Raw genomic sequence first — 6,750 nt, 5'->3', positions numbered from 1 at the left:
AACTTCAGTGAGGCTATGGTTGATATGAGACTTGAATTACAAGAAGAACTCAGTGTGAAGGTTGTTGATAGGAAGAGCATCAAAAGGAACAGCAAGTGCAAATTCCCTGTGATAGGAACCAATTAGGCATATTCTAGTATCAAAAGAAAAATGCTGGAGTAAGCCAAGGGAAAAAGAGCCACACTGAAAGGATGAAGCTGGTCACTGAAACTGACTTTGAAGGACACAGTCTAACTTTTCATTTTTTATTAATATACATTTATTTTATTAATGATAATGATTATAACCAACTTCTTAAATATTCTTCTAACAATTTTATTTACTACATGCTGCCTTTCTTATTTACCATCCACATTTTATTATGAAAGCTTTGCAACATACAGATCAATTGAAAGATGTGTACCCACGTACCAACCACCAATATTGTACAATTAGCATTATGCCAAACTTGCTTGATTGCATGGTCATCCTTATATTACCAATCCATTTCAAAGAAAGTTGCAGACATACAAGCACACTTCACCCCTTAACACTCCAGTCTGCATAGCAGTACCTAGAGCTACATAGCATTACCTAGCATACCTGTTTACTGCATAGCATCACCTCAGTTCAATCGCTCAGTCATGTCTGACTCTTTGCGACCCCATGAACTGCAGCATGCCAGACCTCCCTGTCCATCACCAACTGCCAGAGTCTACCCAAACCCATGTCCAATGAGTCGGTGATGCCATCCAACCATCTCATCCTCTGTCGTCCCCTTTTCCTCCTGCCCTCAAACTTTCCCAGCATCAGGGTCTTTTCAAATGAGTCAGCTCTTCGCATCAGGTGGCCAAAGTATTGGAGTTTCAGCTCCAACATCAGTCCTTCCAACGAACACCCAGGACTGATCTCCTTTAGGATGGACTGGTTGGATCTCCTTGCAGTCCAAGGGACTCTCAAGAATCTTCTCCAATACCACAGTTCAAAAGCATCAATTCTTCTGCACTCAGCTTTCTTTATAGTCCAACTCTCACATCCATACATAATGACCACTGCAAAAAACATAGCCTTGACTAGATGGACCTTTGTTGGCAAAGTGATATCTCTGCTTTTTAACATGCTAAGTTGGTCATAACTTTCCTTCCAAGGAGTACACATTTTTTAATTTCATGGCTTCAATCACCATCTGCAGTGATTTTGGAGCCCAGAAAAATAAAGTCAGCCACTGTTTCCACTGTTTCCCCATCTATTTGCCATGAAGTGATGGGACCGGATGCCATGATCTTAGTTTTCTGAATGTTGAGCTTTAAGCCAACTTTTTCACTCTCCTCTTCCACTTTCCTCAAGAGTCTCTACCTAGCATTACCTAGCATACCTGTTTACTGCTATTTTCTGTTTTTTGGAGGTAAAGTTTACATACAGTGAAATACCCAAATGTTAAGTACCACATGCATTGAGTTTTGACAAACATACTCCAAACTCTTGTCAGGATACTGAACATTATCAACATCCCAGAAATTTCCTTTGTGCCCATTCCCAGTCAGTGTGTGTGTGTGATCAGTTGCTAAGTCATGTCTGACTCTGTGGGACCCCACGGACAGTATACCCATCAGGTTGCTCTGCCCATGGGATTTTCCAGGCAAGAATACTGGAGTGGGTTGCCATTTCTTCCTCCAGGGGATCTTGCCGACCCACGGACCAAATCCACGTCTCCTGTGTCTTCTGCATTGGCAGGCCAATTCTTTACCACTGAGCCACCTGGGAAGCACTTCATTCACCATCAGTTTCCACCACAATTCAACATAGGGGCAACTGCTGTTCTAAATTTTTTCCATCTAGAATACTTTCACCAATTTGAGAACTTCATATAAATGGAATCACATGGTATGTAATATTTTGTGTTTGTCGTGTTTGCCTCTTTGTGACTCCATGGACTGTAGCCCACCAGGCTCTTCTGTTCATGGAATTCTCCAGGCAAGAATACTGGAGTGGGTAGCCATTCCCTTCTCCAGGGGATCTTCCCAACCCAGGAATTGAACTCAGGTCTCTTGCATTGCAGGCAGATTCTTTACCATCTGAGCCAACAGTGTCTGGTTTCCTTCATTCAGTATGATGATTTATTTATGCTGTTTAAAGTGCTTCTTCTTTCCTTTAATTACTGAGTAGTATTCCATCTTGTGAAATGCCAGGCTGGATGAATCACAAGCTGGAATCAAAATTGAGAAATATCAACAACCTCAGGTATGCAGATGATACCACTCAAATGGTAGAGAGTGGAGAGGAACTAAAGAGCCTCTTGATGATGGTGAAAGAGCAGAGTGAAAAAGCTGACTTGAAACTCAACATTCAAAAAACTAAGATCATGGCATCTAGTCCCATCACTTCATGGCAAATAAAAGGGGGAAAAGCGGCAGCAGGGGCATGTTTTATTTTCTTAGGCTCCAAAATCACTGTGGATGTTGACTGCAGCCATGAAATAAAAAGATGCTTTCTCCTTGGAAGGAAAGCTATTACAAACCTAGACAGCCTATTAAAAAGCAGAGGTGTCACTTTGCAGACAAAGGTCCACATAGTCAAAGCTATGGTTTTTCCAGTAGTCATGTACAGATGTGAGAGTCGGACCATAAAGAAGGCTGAGCACCAATGAATTGATGTCTTTGAATTGTGGTGCCGGAGAAGACTCTTCAGAGTCCCTTGGCAGCAAGGAATACAAGCCAGTCAATCTTAAATGAAATCAACCCTGAATATTCATTGGAAGGACTGATGGTGAAGCTCCAATGCTTTGGCCACCTGATGCGAAGAGCCAATTCATTGGAAAAGACCTTGGTCCTGGGAAAGACTGAGAGCAGAGGAGAAGGGGAAGGATGAGATGGTTGGATGGCATCACCAACTCAGTGAACATGAATCTGAGCAAATTCCAGGAGATAGTGAAATTCAGGGGAGCCTGGCGTGCCGCAATCCATGGGGTCACTAAGTGTCAGACATGACTTAGTGACTGAACAACAACAGTATCCCATTGTTTGAATATATTTGAGTTGATTTTTATTCATTCACCACTTTATGATCTGAGCTGTTTCCATTTTGGAGTGGTATAAATAAAGCTACCGTGAACACTTGTGTACGACCTTGTGTAAACATATGCTTTCATTTAGTTGGATAACTACCTAGAAAGGGAAGTGCCACAAAGGAGAATTGTTTTATAAGAAACTGCCAGAATATTCTCTGAAGTGGTTGAACAATTTATGTTCCCACCAGATATGTATGAGAATTCCTTTTCAATCCTCCTCTGCATTTGGGGTTGTCAGCCTTTATTTTTAGCCATTTAGGTGGGTGTGAAGTGGTAATTCATTGTGATTCTAATTATCATCTCCTTGATGACTAATCATGTTGTGTGTGATGTTTTTATGTGCTTACTGGCCACTTCTGTATCTTCCTTTGTAAAGAGTCTGTTCAATAACTTGCTCACATTTATGGGTAGTTTGTCTCTTTATTACTTACTTGTAGGTTTTTTTTTTAAACAGCCCCTTTGAGGTATATTTGGCAAACAATAACCTGGAAATGTTCAAACTGCACTATCTGATAAGGTTTGACACACACACACACACACACACACACACACACACATATACACTCATGAAACCATCACTACAATCAAGGTAATAAAGTTATCTATTACACTTAAAGATTCCTCATGTCCCTTTGTAGTCCTCTTTGCTTTTCTCTTGCTCCTCTTGTCCTAAGCAACCACTGATCTGCTTTCTGTCACTGTAAGGTAGTTTGCATTTTCTAGAGTTTTATGTAAATGGAACTGTATAATAAATGGTACCCATGTCCAAGGTAAGGAGCAGTGGCTGCGCTTTGCTGGAGCAGCAGTGAAGAGATACCCCACATCCAAGGTAAGAGAAACCCAAGTAAGACAGTAGGCACTGAGAGAGGGTATCAGAGGGCAGACAGACTGAAACCACAATCAGACAACTAGCCAATCTGATTACACGGACCACAGTCTTGTCTAATTCAATGAAACTAAACCATGCCATGTGAGGCCACCCAAGATGGACGGGTCATGGTGGAGAGGTCTGACAGAATGTGATCCACTGGAGAAGGAAATGACAAACCACTTCAGTATTCTTGCCTTGAGAACCCCATGAACAGTATGAAAAGGCAAAAAGATAGGACACTGAAAGATGAACTCCCCAGGTCAGTAGGTGCACAATATGCTACTGGAGATCAGTGGAGAAATAACACCAGAAAGAATGAAGGGATGTAGCCAAAGCAAAAACAACACCCAGTTGTGGATGAGACTGGTGATAGAAGCAAGGTTCGATGTGGTAAAGAGCAATATTGCATAGGAACCTGGAATGTTAGGTCCATGAATCAAGGCAAATTGGAAGTGGTCAAACAGGAGATGACAAGAGTGAACATCGACATTCTAGGAATCAGCGAACTAAGATGGACTGGAATGGGTGAATTTAACTCAGATAACCATTATATCTACTACTGTGCTCAGGAATCCCTTAGAAGAAATGGAGTAGCCATCATAGTCAATGAAAGAGTCCAAAATGCAGTACTTGGATGAAGTCTCAAAAATGACAGAATGATCTCTGTTCGTTTCCAAAGCAAACCACTCAATATCACGGTAATCCAAGTATATGCCCCTACCAGTAACAATGAAGAAACTGAGGTTGAACAGTTCTATGAAAACCTACAAGACCTTCTAGAACTAACACCCAAAAAAGATGTCCTTTTCATTATAGGGGACTGGAATGCAAAAATAGGAAGCCAGGAAACAGCTGGAGTAACAGGCAAATTTGGCCTTGGAGTATGGAATGAAGCAGGGCAAAGGCTAAAAGAGTTCTGTCAAGAGAATGCACTGGTCATAGCAAACACCCTCTTCCAACAACACAAGAGAAGACTCTACACATGGACATCACCAGATGGTCAATACCAAAATCAGATTGATTATATTCTTTGCAGCCAAAGATGGAGAAGTTCTATACAGTCAGCAAAAATAAGACCGGGAGCTGACTGTGGCTCAGATCATGAACTCCTTATTGCCAAATTCAGACTGAAATTGAAGAAAGTGGAGAAAACACTAGACCATGCAGGTATGACCTAAACCAAATCCCTTATGACTATACAATGGAAGTGAGAAATAGATTTAAGGGACTAGATCTGATAGACAGAGTGCCTGATGAACTGTGGATGGAGGTTCGTGATATTGCACAGGAGACAGGAATCAAGACCATCCCCAAGAAAAAGAAATGCAAAAAAGCAAAATGGCTGTCTGAGGAGGCCCTACAAATAGCTGTGAAAAGAAGGGAAGTGAAAAGCAAAAGAGAAAAGGAAAGATACACCCATTTGAATGCAGAGTTCCAAAGAATAGCAAGGAGAGATAAGAAAGCCATCCTCAGCAATCAATGCGGAGAAATAGAGGAAAACAATAGAATGGGAAAGACTAGAGATCTCTTCAAGAAAATTAGAGATACCAAGGGAATATTTCATGCAAAGATGGGCTCAATAAAGGAGAGAAATGGTAGGGACATAACAGAAGCAGAAGATATTAAGAAGAGGTGGTAAGAATACACAGAAGAACTGTACAAAAAAGATCTTCACAGCCCAGATAATCACGAATGTGTGATCACTCACCTAGAGCCAGACATCCTGGAATGTGAAGTCAAGTGGGCCTTAGGAAGCATCACTACAAACAAAGCTAGTGGTGGTGATGGAATTCCAGTTGAGCTATTTCAAATCCTAAAAGATGATGCTGTGAAAGTGCTGCATTCAATATGCCAGCACATTTGGAAAACTCAACAGTGGCCACAGGACTGAAAAAGTTCAGTTTTCATTCCAATCCCCCAAAATGCTCAAACTACCGCACAATTGCACTCATCTCACATGCTAATAAAGTGATGCTTAAAATTCTCCGAGCCAGGCTTCAGTAATATGTGAACTATGAATTTCGAGATGTTCAAGCTGGTTTTAGAAAAGGCAGAGGAACCAGAGATCAAATTGCCAACATCTGCTGGATCATTGCAAAAGCAAGAGAGTTCCAGGAAAACATCTATTTCTGCTTTACTGACTATGCCAAAGCCTTTAACTGTGTGGATCACAATAAACTGTGGAAAATTCTTCAAGAGGTGGGTATACCAGACCACCTGACCTGCCTCTTGAGAAACCTGTATGCAAGTCAGGAAGCAACAGTTAGAACCGGACATGCAACAACAGACTGGTTCCAAATAGGAAAAGGAGTACGTCAAGCCTGTATATTGTCACCCTGCTTATTTAACTTATATGCAGAGTACATCATGAGAAATGCTGGGCTGAAAGAAGCACAAGCTGGAATCAAGATTGCCGGGAGAAATATCAATAACCTCAGATACACAGATGACACCACCCTCATGGGAGACAGTGAAGAAGAACTAAAGAGCCTCTTGATGAAAGTGAAAGAGGAGAGTGGAAAAGTTGGCTTAAAGCTCAACATTCAGAAAACTAAGATCATGGCATCCGGTCCCATCACTTCATGGCAAATGGATGGGGAAACAGTGGAAACAGTGTCAGACTTTATTTTTCTGGGCTCCAAAATCACTGCAGATGGTGACTGCAGACATGAAATTAAAAGACGTTTACTCCTTGGAAGGAAAGTTTTGACCAACTTAGATAGCATATTAAAAAGCAGAGATATTACTTTGCCAACAAAGGTCCATCTAGTCAAGGCTATGATTTTTGCAGTGGTCATGTATGGATGTGAGAGTTGGACTATAAAGAAAGCTG

The sequence above is a fragment of the Muntiacus reevesi genome, chromosome X, assembly GCF_963930625.1.
Source record: "Muntiacus reevesi chromosome X, mMunRee1.1, whole genome shotgun sequence".
Lineage (NCBI taxonomy): Eukaryota > Metazoa > Chordata > Mammalia > Artiodactyla > Cervidae > Muntiacus > Muntiacus reevesi.
This window is presented reverse-complemented; position numbering follows the sequence as displayed.